The sequence below is a fragment of the Chlamydotis macqueenii genome, chromosome 3 (genome assembly GCF_036417535.1).
Source record: "Chlamydotis macqueenii isolate bChlMac1 chromosome 3, bChlMac1.mat, whole genome shotgun sequence".
In the NCBI taxonomy this organism is placed as follows: Eukaryota; Metazoa; Chordata; class Aves; order Otidiformes; family Otididae; genus Chlamydotis; species Chlamydotis macqueenii.
In genome coordinates, this window is record NC_141558.1 from 67,454,927 (window position 1) to 67,467,415 (window position 12,489).

At 39.3% G+C, this 12,489-nt stretch overlaps 1 long non-coding RNA gene across 1 annotated transcript in view; it reads left to right on the plus strand.

Annotated features, from left to right (window-relative positions):
* Window positions 1-12,489, plus strand: part of LOC147601284 (uncharacterized) — a 154,897-nt gene that overhangs the window by 33,781 nt on the left and 108,627 nt on the right. Inside the window, exon 2 of the long non-coding RNA XR_015258281.1 lies at window positions 9,771-9,956. This is a non-coding gene — a long non-coding RNA (uncharacterized LOC147601284). The remainder of the gene's footprint in view (window positions 1-9,770; window positions 9,957-12,489) is intronic.

Consider the following 12,489-nt stretch of genomic DNA (forward strand, 5'->3'; position numbering starts at 1 on the left):
TTTGCTGCAGCCTTTGTAGCTTTCTCCAACAGGATATGAAAGAAATACAAAAGGTTTTCTGGTAGCATTGTGGGACAGAAATTGTGTAAAAGTGATCCTTTACATCACATTTACAGCAAAACACATCTGATACTCTGCCCAGCTACTTCCACAGTGATATGAATAGTTGTCTACCTATTTGTGCTTTTTAGTTTTTATTTAAAATAACCGTTAAGATAACTCTGTCACTTCTTTGTGGCTATATGTATTTTTTAGTGATAATCTCATTTCTTAGCTCTCAGGAATAATAATAATAGTAGCTGATAATAGGAGTTAGTTATATAGAGCTGTCTAAATTGCTTTATTCATCCACTTGGCTTTTACTGATTAAGGAGATTTGCAGGTTCACTAGAGATGAATTATCTGTCTGTATTTATTACAGGTGCAGAAAAAAACAGGCTATTAACAAGCTCAAGCTTATCACTTGCTTATGTATGGTTCTGCTGTGAGAAGTTAAATACTTTCTGGTTTTATCTTATTGCTGTTGACAGACTGACTTATTATTTAATATTCATCATCTAAATAAAATGCTGGTGATTCCACTCATTAATTTCAGAAGATATATGTCCAAAACTGTCATGTTAGTAGCTTTTAATATTTTTTTTTACTTTTCTTCACAAAATGATCTATTTACATTTTTAGCCCTCCTCAAGTTCTGACTACCTCATCAAAACAGTTCTGAACAGCCCTGGTTAATCAGCATCTCACAACTTTCTACATATAAGTGCAGAATGATAAAGGCTGACTGAACTGAAGTTAATTTCCATTTGGCTTTTACCTTCTAATTATTTAGCAGCTAAGCATCAAAACTCCTTTACCATGACATGCATGCAGGGCCCTTAGTAGGCAGTACATAGCTCAGTAGAGTTTAGCTACCTCGAAAGAAGTGTTACAGCTCAAGTGATTTTGAAATATTTGAAAGCTGAGAGAGACTTTGCTGCTCATGAGAGTATATTGAAAATTATCAATTAGAATACAAATGTACTAATTAATGTATTGAAAAAATAAAACTCCAATAAGCTTATAACAAAGTTAATAGCAGACTTGCTGACATGCAAGATTAAGTCTATTCTGAATACTGTATTAGTACAAGCAACAAACACTGTCACAAAATAGAAAGTTTATGACACAGTACTTGGTAAAAAGAAGGCGTTTTTAGGCTCATGGTTTGTTTTTTCTTAAAATGTTGATTGCAGCCTCATTGCATGTAGCAGAGCATTTAAAATATTTTGGCAGAAGCCAGTCTCTTAATGCACATATATGATCAGTTTTGGTTGACTAAATTTAATTTAGTTCTCCTGAAATTGAACCTAAAATGCAGGAGCAGAGTAAGCTACCAAATTAAGTCTAATGATACCCTGCTGCCTAACAGAATCCACAGAACACCCAAATTTACCACATCCAGTGCTTTTTCTCTCTTGTTTAACGGGCACACAAAATTCCCAAACTTCCCTGCAAGGTTTTTCTTGGAATACTGTTTCAGTCCCTATAACCATGATGGCTCCTCAATTCTGTCATGAAGAAGCCTCAGTGGTAAGACTGTCCAGCTCTTACAATGGATCATTTATGTTTGGGATTGTGTCACAGCACACTCCTGTTGATTCCTACCAAAGACCTTGGGTATGTGGTTGCATAAAATGAGAACATATGGAAAGCTGTGTTTTGACTCAGCTGAAAGGGTAAATTTTGTGGACCTTGGGATATACAGAATCTGTCTGATTAGATATTTTTTCATTGTTGTCAATGATATATATCAGAGAGGACTGTGAGAGTTTAAAGAGGAATCTTGGGGTTATTTGAATTTATCAGAAAAAAAATCGTAATAAATTAGTAAATAGTATTCTTGTTCATTAGGACTTGAAAGGATATAGAAACTGATGTCACTGTAAGACAAAAATATAGTAGGTGTAACTTGAGATGGATGAGGATTGCATTTTCTTGCAAATTAATGATAGGAATGTTTTTATGTGGCTTTTTGGTTTAAAGCGTGATTTGTCAGAATTAAGAAAAAGATATACTAGTTGAAAAATTCAGTGACACTCCAGGGAAAATCACAAATTAATATCAGCTGTGTTTTGGTGGTGATCCTTTATTCTGAAGCAGGTAAGAATACCCCTTCCTTTTTTTTTTTTCCCTTTGTGTGCACATGTGCACACACGTCTGTATGCATATGCATACACACCTATTGATCCAAACGGTTTCTTAATTTGTTGGAAGAAATTAAATAAAAGAGGCACCATCTTTCAGATGTGATATAAAGTTCAGATTCCAGTGATTTATTGTCTTTAGAACACTCTGCTATTTTCTGCAGGAATTAATCATAATTTTGAGAGTAAGTTCTAGTTCGAGTAATTACATTCTGCCTACCAGAAACTCCTCCTGTAGCCTCAGTTAATTAAATATTTCTCACTATTTGTCTTGAATCACTGTATGGCATATCTATCTGCAGGTATAAAAAAGAAACTTCAATTAATTTTTGACCTTGAAACATAGGAAATGTCTGGGATGCATGAAAGCCAAGAAAACTTTCATTTTACCAAAATAGTATACAGGAAACGTAATGAATTACTTTATATAAGTTAAAGAATATTTTCAGACTTTCTTTTTAATAGGAAGATTCTCATACATCATTACTCTATGGGATTCAAGTTATATACCTGGTGTCTTTATCAATAAATCTCATTGAGTTAGATCCACAAATGGAATTAAGACATCTCTGTGTTGAATTTGCTAGCACCTGGTGGCTCTGACCAAGCGAATTCCCTTGAGCTGTGTGGTGAGTAAGGTACTTCAGGACTAACTGCCTGTTATAGGGAGCATTACTAAGAAAAATGAAAGTTACATTAAATGTTCATATTAATTTTTAAATATGCAGAGTACAGACAAATAAGCCTGAAAGTCCACATCTGTCAAAAGGATTTTTTTTTTTTTTTTGTATTAAGAGCATGATGGAGTTTAATACTGATTTTGAGAGTTTCCATATTTTCCTGATTGGCACATCTGTAAAATTATTCTGACAACCTAAATTCCAGCACTGTTTCTTCCTTTGTTTTTCTTTACATGTCAGTAGACTTAATGTGCTGAAACATGCTGATGGCACTATTGAGATTCATGTCCCCAGGTATCTCAAAATAAACAGCCTGCATGTTTAACAGCAGGCTGAGCAAGGCAGAACAAATTTGTGTAAATACAGAGGCCATGGCAGGTATCAGAGAGGAAAGCAGATTGAGAGATGTCTTCAAGGACAAAGGGAACCTAGAAAAAAACTTAATCCTTCCACTCCTCCCATATAAAGATTTTTGGTAATGCAGTGGTCTATGACACTGTCACATGAGAATTGCAGTTAGTTTTTGAATTTTTTTTTTTCTTCTTCCAAGTAAGAGGAAGTTAAGTCTGAAGAAGTTTATTTTGTCATTTCTGGTTGAGCAACCAAGTAGCCAGTAGGCATTTCTAACACTTTTGGGTAGCAGACAGACAGACATGGAATGACTGCTAAGAGACACAGTGTAACTTGAAGGAGTTGTAAATTTGGATGTTAAAATGCTCTCTTTTTTTTTTCATTTGACTGTGAAACCTACCAAAATCTCACAGTTAACCAGGGAAAATAGTAAAAGTTTTCCTACCTCCAGAGACATCTCAGTGGATTTCCATACAGAAGAGAACAAATAAGCCTTTCTAAGCAATGGTGTTGAGGACAGGGCTCATTCTCTCTTGGCTGTGCTTACTTCACAAAGCTCATCAGAATAAAAAGTAGCAGCTGCGTATCCCTTTTGTCATTCAAATATACAATCTTGACATGAGCCTGATGAATAGGAAAATACAATTTTTACTTTGTGAGAGATCCTCTTCCTGAATGTTTTCCATGTTTGCTACTAGAAAAAAACAACTTAAATCTACCCCCCTTCATGGCTGCTTAACACGTCTGGAGAAATCAGTGCTGGATGGAGCACATCCATGCTGTTCTGTTGTTTTTTCAGTCTCTACATTTTGTAATATTTTATGGAAGTAAATCTAAACACAGGCTTTACGCTGTTCTGTTAGGAGAAGTCCAGCCACCTGCTCCACATGCTGGCAGTTTATACAATTAATTAATTTCCTGCAGGATGGATGTTCTGCCATTTCAGTTTAGCAGGCTTAAAGGGACCCCACATCAAAGATACTCTGAGACCTTTATTTCCTTTCAGGGAAAAAGAAAAAAAAGTAGAAATTATGTTTACTTAGACGAACACCAAGATGAGGTGTATGCTTGAGAGTGGCTAACATTATTTCTTTTCTTCTTTTTAAAAAGAATCTTTATAATAATCCATCTGTTGTAACAGCTTTCCACATATTTTCTGGCATCAGGGCATCTATATTTCTGGGTCTTACTGGTCTTTGATAGTATAAGGCATACTGGAATTGCAGCTAGTTTTTGAATATTTTTTTCTTCCAAGTAAGAGGACGTTAAGTCTGAAGAAGTTTATTTTGTCATTTCTGGTTGAGTGACCAAGCAGCCAATAGGCATTTCTAACACTTTTGGGTAAGTCTTTTAAAATGCAGGAGGAATTGCTAACTGTGAGTTAATTGTTTAGGAAAGGATACCCTCCAAGGAATTCTAGTTTCTTTTTATAAGTCTTAATATGGAAACAATCTTAACTGTCAAATGTGATTTCTATTTCTGAAGGTGTTAGCAAAGTCAGGCACCATCATCCTTGTGGTGGCATTTGTTGTCTTTTAGAGTAAAGTGATCCACCACTGGAGAGCTGTGCCTTAAAAAAAAAGTCAGAGTTTTCATAGAATCACAGAATATTTGGGTTGGAAGGGACTTTTCTAGTCCAACCCCCCTGCAAGAAGCAGGGACATCTCCAACTAGATCAGGTTGCTCAGAGTCCCCTCCAACCTGGCCTTGAATGTTTCCAGGGATGGGGCATCCACTACCTCTCTGGGCAACCTCTTCCTGTGTTCCACCACCTTCCTGGGAAATTTTTTTTTCCTTATATCAAATCTGAATCTACCTCCTTCTATTTCAAAACCATTACTCCTTGTCCTATCACAACAGGCCCTGCTAAAGAGTTTCTCCTTGTCTTCCTTATAAAAGCCCCCTTTAGGTACTGGGAGGCCACTATAAGGTCTCCCCGGAGCCTTCTCTTCTCCAGGCTGAACAGCCCCAACTCTCTCAGCCTGTCCTCATAGGAGAGGTGCTCCAGCCCTCTGATCATCTTTGTGGCCCTCCTCTGGACGCTCTCTAATTGGTCCATGTCCTTCTTGTGTTGGGGGCTCCAGAGCTGGACGCAGTACTCCAGGTGGGGTCTCACCAGGGCAGAGCAGAGGGGCAGAATCACCTCCCTCGACCTGCTGGCCATGCTTCTCTTGATGCAGCCCAGGATGTGGTTGGCCTTGTGGGCTGCAATCATATTTTCCTGGCTCATGTCCAGCTTTTCATCCACCAGTACCCAAAAGTGTTTCTTGACAGGGCTGCTCTCAATCCCTTCATCCCTCAGCCTGTATTTGTGCTGGCGATTGCCCCGACCCATGTGCAGGACCTTGCGCTTGGCCTTGATGAACTTCATGAGGTTCTCATGGGCCCACCTCTCAAGGTTGTCCATGTGCTTCTGAATGGCATCCTGTCCCTCAAGCATGTTGACTGCACCACTCAGCTTGGCGTCATCTACAAACTTGCTGAGGGTGCACTTGATCCCACTGTCTATGTCATTGATGAAGACAATAACAGTTAAACAGTGCTGGTCCCAGTATGGACCCCTGAGGCACACCACTTGTCACTGATCTCCGTTGAGACACTGAGCTGCTGGCCACTACCCTTTGGATGCAACCATCCAGCCAATTCCTTATCTACCTAACAGTCCATCCATCAAATCCATATCTCTCCAGTTTAGAGAGAAGGCTGTTTTGGGGGACTGTGTCAAAGGCATTACAGAATTCTGAGTAGAAGACATCTGTAGCTCTTCCCTTGTCCACTGATGTATTCACTCCATCATAGAAGGCCATTAGGTTGGTCAGGCAGGACTTACCCTTGGTGGAACCATGCTCACTGTCTTGAATCACCTCCCTGTTCTCCATGTGCTTCAGCATGGCTTGTAGGACAATCTGTGTTCCATGATCTTCCCAGGCACAGAGGGTGAGGCTTGACAGCTCAGTAATTCCCAAGGTCCTCATTTCTACCCCTCCCTGCCTCCGCCTTGCAATAACCTTTTGAATTCCACTGAAGACATGAAAATTACTGCTTTTCTCCCATCAGAATGCAAGAATTCAGCCTGATGTCCCTCATGGAGTCCCTCACATCCAGTGTTTGTTGTTGTTCTTTAGAGACTATTTCAGAGTAGTTCTTTGCTGCAGTTGAGAATAGAGTCCATTGCCCAGCTTCCCAGGTTGGAATGGTGCTAGGACTGATGGGACTGAAAAAGTTTTCTATGTGATGGAGTGATATTTTCTAGAAGCTTTTCAGAAGAACTGAGGTCAGACATGTCATGCAGTATGTGAAGACTGTCAACAGTAGTGGCTGTGGTGGTTTAGCCCAGATCACCACACAGTTTCTCACTCACCCTCCCCCTACCCAGCGGGATGGGGGAGAGAAATTGGTAAGAAAGGAAAACTTGTGGGTTGAGATAAAAACAGTTTAATAAAATACTAAAAACTACAAAAATAACAAAATATAAGGATATTAATATATACAAAATATACAAAATGAACGATGTACGATTTCTCACCACCCGATGTCCGGATGACCGACGCAGCCTGTCCTGAGCAGCAATCATGGAAATGACACTGAGCAGCAAGCAAAGCGGGGAGAGCAAGCTAGCGAGGTAGAGGGAACGATGCCAGCAAGCAAGAGAGAAGAAAAGGATGCCAAGGGTGCCCGAATGGGTGGCAGAATGGAATGGAATGGATACCTGAATGGAATGGATGCCCCCCCCCCATGGGCACTTATATACTGAGCGTGACGTTTATGGCATGGAATACTCTCTTTGGCCAGTTTTGGTCAATTATTCTGTCTGTCTTTCGCCCAGCTTCCTGCATCTGCACCTTAACGAGACTTTAATGAGTCTTGAAAAGCCAGACAGTGTCCTTGGTCTCATTAACAACAACTCCTATCATCAGAGTGTTTTTATCAATGTTCTTCACACATGAAATCCAAAACACACTGGCTACTGAGAAGAAAATTAACTCCATCCCTGCTGAAACCAGGACAGTGGCACAGCAGGGACATTCTATGGGGCATGCAGATAGCTGTATGTGGTGCCTATGAGAATTCTTATACACAGTTACATCTTTAAGCTGCAGGAAGAGAAAAAAAATAGCTGTTTGAAGAAAGTGTACTTACCATGCAAACTTTTCTTCCCAATGGAATTTTAAGATCACAAACAATGTAAAATATACTGGAGTCACTTAAAATCAAACTTTTATTTACAGTATATATTTGTCTGACACTATTGTGAAATACTTAAAAATCCAGATGGGCCTTATTCTTGAAACCAGAAGGCAGAAATAGCGTAAATATGAAAGAACCTTCCCTTTCTCCCTTCAGCAGTGTTCATCTATTTGTCTTTTTTAATGTCCATTGCTTCTACAGATTATGCACCCGAAGTCCTTTTCTCCTCCGGATGCATGTATTTAACTTTCAGTAATAGCAGTAAATCTTTAAGGGGAATCGTGTCCTCATGAGTCTTCAGAAACTCATGATCTGCATGTTTTGCCTAGTTTCCTTCCAATGCGAGCCTTTGTTTGAGCTGTTTGAGGCAGGCTCATTCAGGACACTACTATAGCTTGGAGGATTCATGTAATAAAGAAAGGTTGGTTAGGCCAGACAGTTCCACATCACTCAACGAGCTTGTTGGCTTGTGGATTACTTCATTAACTACAGACTCTCTTATCACATGGTGGTTACTGATGAAAGTCTGTCTTCAGTAGTTTATAGCTGCCATATGTTGTGGTATGACTTAAACAATACCTTACCTTTTTTTTTTTTGCTTAGTGATGCTGCAGCTAAATTCTGGCTGAAAGCTCACACAAGAATAAAAGCCGTTATAACTTGAATATATATCTTTCCTCCTATGGAAATTAAGTTCTTATTGTCTCAGTGCCTTACTCGCAAAGGCCTATATTTGTAGCACTATTAATCTTCCCGAAGGGAATGGTATGAGACCCTGGAGATGAGTAATGGCTTTTCTTAATCAGCTTTTTGAAATGCTATTGTCTTGTCTGTCTTTGTTAGAACATCAGCACAGTGGTGGGTGTTTTGTAGCATGATATGAAACAAGGTGCTTGCTGCTAAGAGCTTGTAACTTAAACAAAGAAGCAGCAATGAGAAAAGGGACTGGCATACACCAGCACTTGAAATTCAAGGGCTGAATGCTTTCTGCACTGAGGTAGGAGTGAGGGAAAGAATGACCAAACACCAAATGGACCAGAGTTCTTTTGTGTGTGCCAGTGTAATCTGCCAGGTCCTACTTAGCAGGCTGGGTTGGCATTGATTTGTACATTCTAGGTTTATGTAGCTTCTCCTCTACCTGCTTGTTTTGCTGTTACATTTTCTTTGATGACTATCTCAGTATTATGTAAAAATTAAACCAACGTTTGCTTTAATATGCTTGGTCCCTGGTTTTGTTGTTTTTCTTTTTTGTTCTAAAGAAGTGGTATTTCTCAAAAGTTGAAATAATCCCAAAATAAAATGAAAGCACAAAATTCTCAGTACATGATAAAACCATATGAATTTTCAAGTTTAGGACTTAGACAGGGCAGAAAGGGACAACCAGAGGTCATCAAACCATGTTTTAGACATGCCCAGACAAGTGTACTTACATTAACCCTAACTGACGTTTTCCTTGAAAGCTTCCAATTAAGGAGCTGCCACAACAGCCCTACCCAGCCAATTTCCATGTTTTGCCGTTCTGATGGTTAGAATAATTATAGTCTCTAACCCCACTTCAAATAAACTGCATCTTTCCCTCCTTTCATAGAAAACCTTTGTGTTTGCTATCAACTCGTTCAATCTTTTCTTGTAGTTGTGTTTTTTTTTTTTTTAATTATTTTTCCTCTGGTATGTCCAGTTCTTTTCCTCTGGATTCTGTGAAATTGATCACCTTGCTATTTTAAGAACTCCCTTCAAAACTGGCCACATACCGAGGAAGAAATGACTCCTAGGTGGTGTGTGACATGGCATTAACGTACTCAAGGGTTGAGGCTTCCTGTTTTGTCTGCACCATTGTGTGGTCCATGTGTATCCTCTTTGTGTGTTACAAACTTAGCTCTGCTCTTTTTACTGTTGCTTTCCTTTTTGTATTTCTGTTTTCGATTTCTCTGTTCCATGTAGCACTTTGAGCTTGTCTTTATTGAACTGCATCCTGTTGATGTAAAACTGTCTTTTCAATCTATCAGGTACATTTTGGATTCTGATCCTAACCCTCAGCCTGCTTGCATCCCCTCTCCTTGTGCTGAATTTAAGAGTATACGCTCGAGCCTATCATCCAAGTCATTAATCAAATATTAAATAGAATTTGGTAGTCATAGGATGATGAGCAGGGTGGTCAGGGCCCAGAGATGTGTCATGATTTTCGAACTAGAGTAGAGAACCAATGTTTTGCTATTTCCTTTTTTCTTTTTTTTTTTTTTCATAGAGAGCAGGAGACAATGGACTTGTTAGTAGTGACACAAAATTGCAAGACTTAGATTTTACACAGGCTTCACATCCCAAATTATTTTAAATTGCAGTAAACACATTTATCTCCATTTTATAGGTGAAGAGGGCAAAGTCCAGCAGCTGGCCAGTGGCAAAGCTAGAGCTAGCAATGAAGCTTCCTTCAGTAGCACTGAGGGCTCCCTCCACCGGTCTGCACTGCTTCTCATGGTGGCTGCCTTTCTTGTGTTTCCGTTTGCCTTGTAGAAAAGTTGGTGCAGTAAAAACAGCTATCTACATAAAACAGGTGTGTTCTCCAACTTGATTAGTATTCATAAGATGCCCATGAATTGGTTAGTCATACTGATATTGCTAACAGCAGAAATAGAAGGGATAAAAAGGAAAATAATGTAGGATTATCACAATATCACATAAAACCCCTTCATTTTTTCTCTCCACTCTCGAGTTGTAAGTGGATGATATATAGCACCCCTGTGGATGCAAGCTGTGTGTCCACCTTATTTCTGCTCTTTATTACCCATAGGTGAGAGCTCGGTACTGCTAATTTCATGACTATCAATTCAAGAGAAGTGACTGTGTCATAGCACACAGATTTATCTGTTGTCCTTCAGCTCCTCCACCCATTGCAACAGGAAATATATTTTGGGGTTGAGTTCAGTGGTGAGTGCTAGGATTTGAAGGGTGTTTGGGAGATTGCTCTACTTTTAAAACAAGTGATAGTAAAGACTTTGATGCTTTCTCTCTGCCTTAGTTGTTTGTGAAGTTCTGCTGTTCTGTTCTTACAGAAGAAAGGCAAGACTTTTTTTGGTTGTTGGTGTTTTTTTTTATTTTTTTTTCCTATCTGTTTGCTTTTGGGTAAAATTATAACTTTTTTAACCTGAATAACAGTACTTTAAATATCAAAATTAAATGCATTTCAGGAATGAGTTGGCTGCTAAGAGAGAGAAGATGTTATTATTGTAAATTAGAATAGATTGAAATAGAATTGACCTGAGTGTTTCCACGTACAAACATATATTGCAACAGGTGGTATGATACTTCATAATTCTTAGAGTCCACTGAACAAAAACAAGTTTAGCATGAAGAAAAAACCCAGTGATCTGATTGATATAAGTCTTCAAAGATTTCTCCTCTCTTAGGCTATGAAGGGTAAAGATTTAACCCTGATCCTAAAACTAATCCTAGGTATTAAAATCTGTGGCAGAGTTTGCATTCATCAATGCCAGGGAAGTCTCCATAATCCCCCCCTAAAGATTAGAGCAATGGGGACCTGCTTAGAAATACAGTTAAGAAGAAAGAAGAATGAGTTGCCTTGCATGAAACTTCACTACAGTAGTCTGCAGCTGCTAAATTACAGCTCAATATTTTTCAGCCAAAGTTTCAATGCAGAGCAGTTGTTCTGGTGTCCTCAGCCAGACAGCCCATGGAGGGATGTAGTTCAGGAGTTTCTTTCTGTGGTAGAGCCAAGCAGAATTGGTATAATAGCTCTGATTTGCAATTTTAAGGTTGCCCTTTGTTGCTAAGTGCACAGAATGCTGAGGAAAATCACAACAGGACAGCTAAAACGCCAACCCCTCTCTTCTGTTTTATTGTGTGATATTTGTTGGAAGACTGCTGGGAGTTTCTCCAGCCCTGGGAGGAGAGACTACTGGCAGAGCTGACCTTAACAGAGATATGGACCGGCTCTTCACAGGGCTCTGTGCATGTGCAGCTGCCAGTAGGTTCAACAGAGATTTCTAGATTCTCATGTGTATTCTGAACTGCAATATTAAGGTCAGTGATGACCTTTCTTGCTGCTGAGTGCTTGCTATGGGGCAATGGATGCAATATCCTTCTTACTATTTTTTCTGGGATCTTCATAATTATTACAGCCATTTACCCTAGGAAATGGGCGGGTTGCAAAACACCTAGACCTCTTTCTAGAGAGAATTTCCCCTTAAAATATGCTTCTGTTCTGAGAAATGTGAGAATGATGTGGGGCTTCAAGTGGATGAAAATTGTTTCTGTTACCAGAAAATAATTGCTAAATTATTTTAGCCTAGAACTTGCTCATCTGTTTTAGCCTAGTTCTTTGAGCCTAAGGCCAAATCATCAAATTCTTCCTACCAGCTTTGTGAACAATTTGGCACACAACGGTCAATCTATTTCCTGACTTGCAGATTGTAAACAGTAGAAGAGGCTCGGCAAATCAGATGAAGCTGAGTCTGCCATTTCACTCCTTCAGTTCTACCTGAAATATGCTACTCAGGGAGAAGGGATAACTGAGGATGCTGCTGCTGAGGAAGCACGTGCCAGATGGAGACATAGTCTGTTTGCTCCACAGCTGGTAGCAGTAAGTACAGTTCTGAACTGCAGGGTGAGTAAACGTCACTGTTTTACTGCCCCTTCGTAGAGCTTACCAATGCTAGGCTTTGTAAACAATATAAAGAAAAAAAACTTTCACCTCACTCCTCCTCCCCCTCTAGATTTCACACATCCATTTGTTTGGTTGTTTCACCGACTTAATTGCACCTTTCTCCTCTTAACAAAAAGAAAAATAAAGCTCTTTGTTTCCACAGTTCCCACTGCTGCTGTCTCTCATTACCAGGGAGGCCGTGGTGTACTCAGTATACCTAGGGGCAGACAGTGGCCATTCTCATCATCTTGCTGTCGTTTTGGCCCTTTTTTTTTTGGCTGAACAGGGATATACCTACCCTAAAACTTGAATGTTTTGTGTATATACATTGAATGAAAAGCAACAATATTCATAGGAGAAAAGTCTATGTTGCATTGTTTGTCTTGCTTGGGGTTTTTTTTTGTTGTTTTGCTTTTTGCTTTGA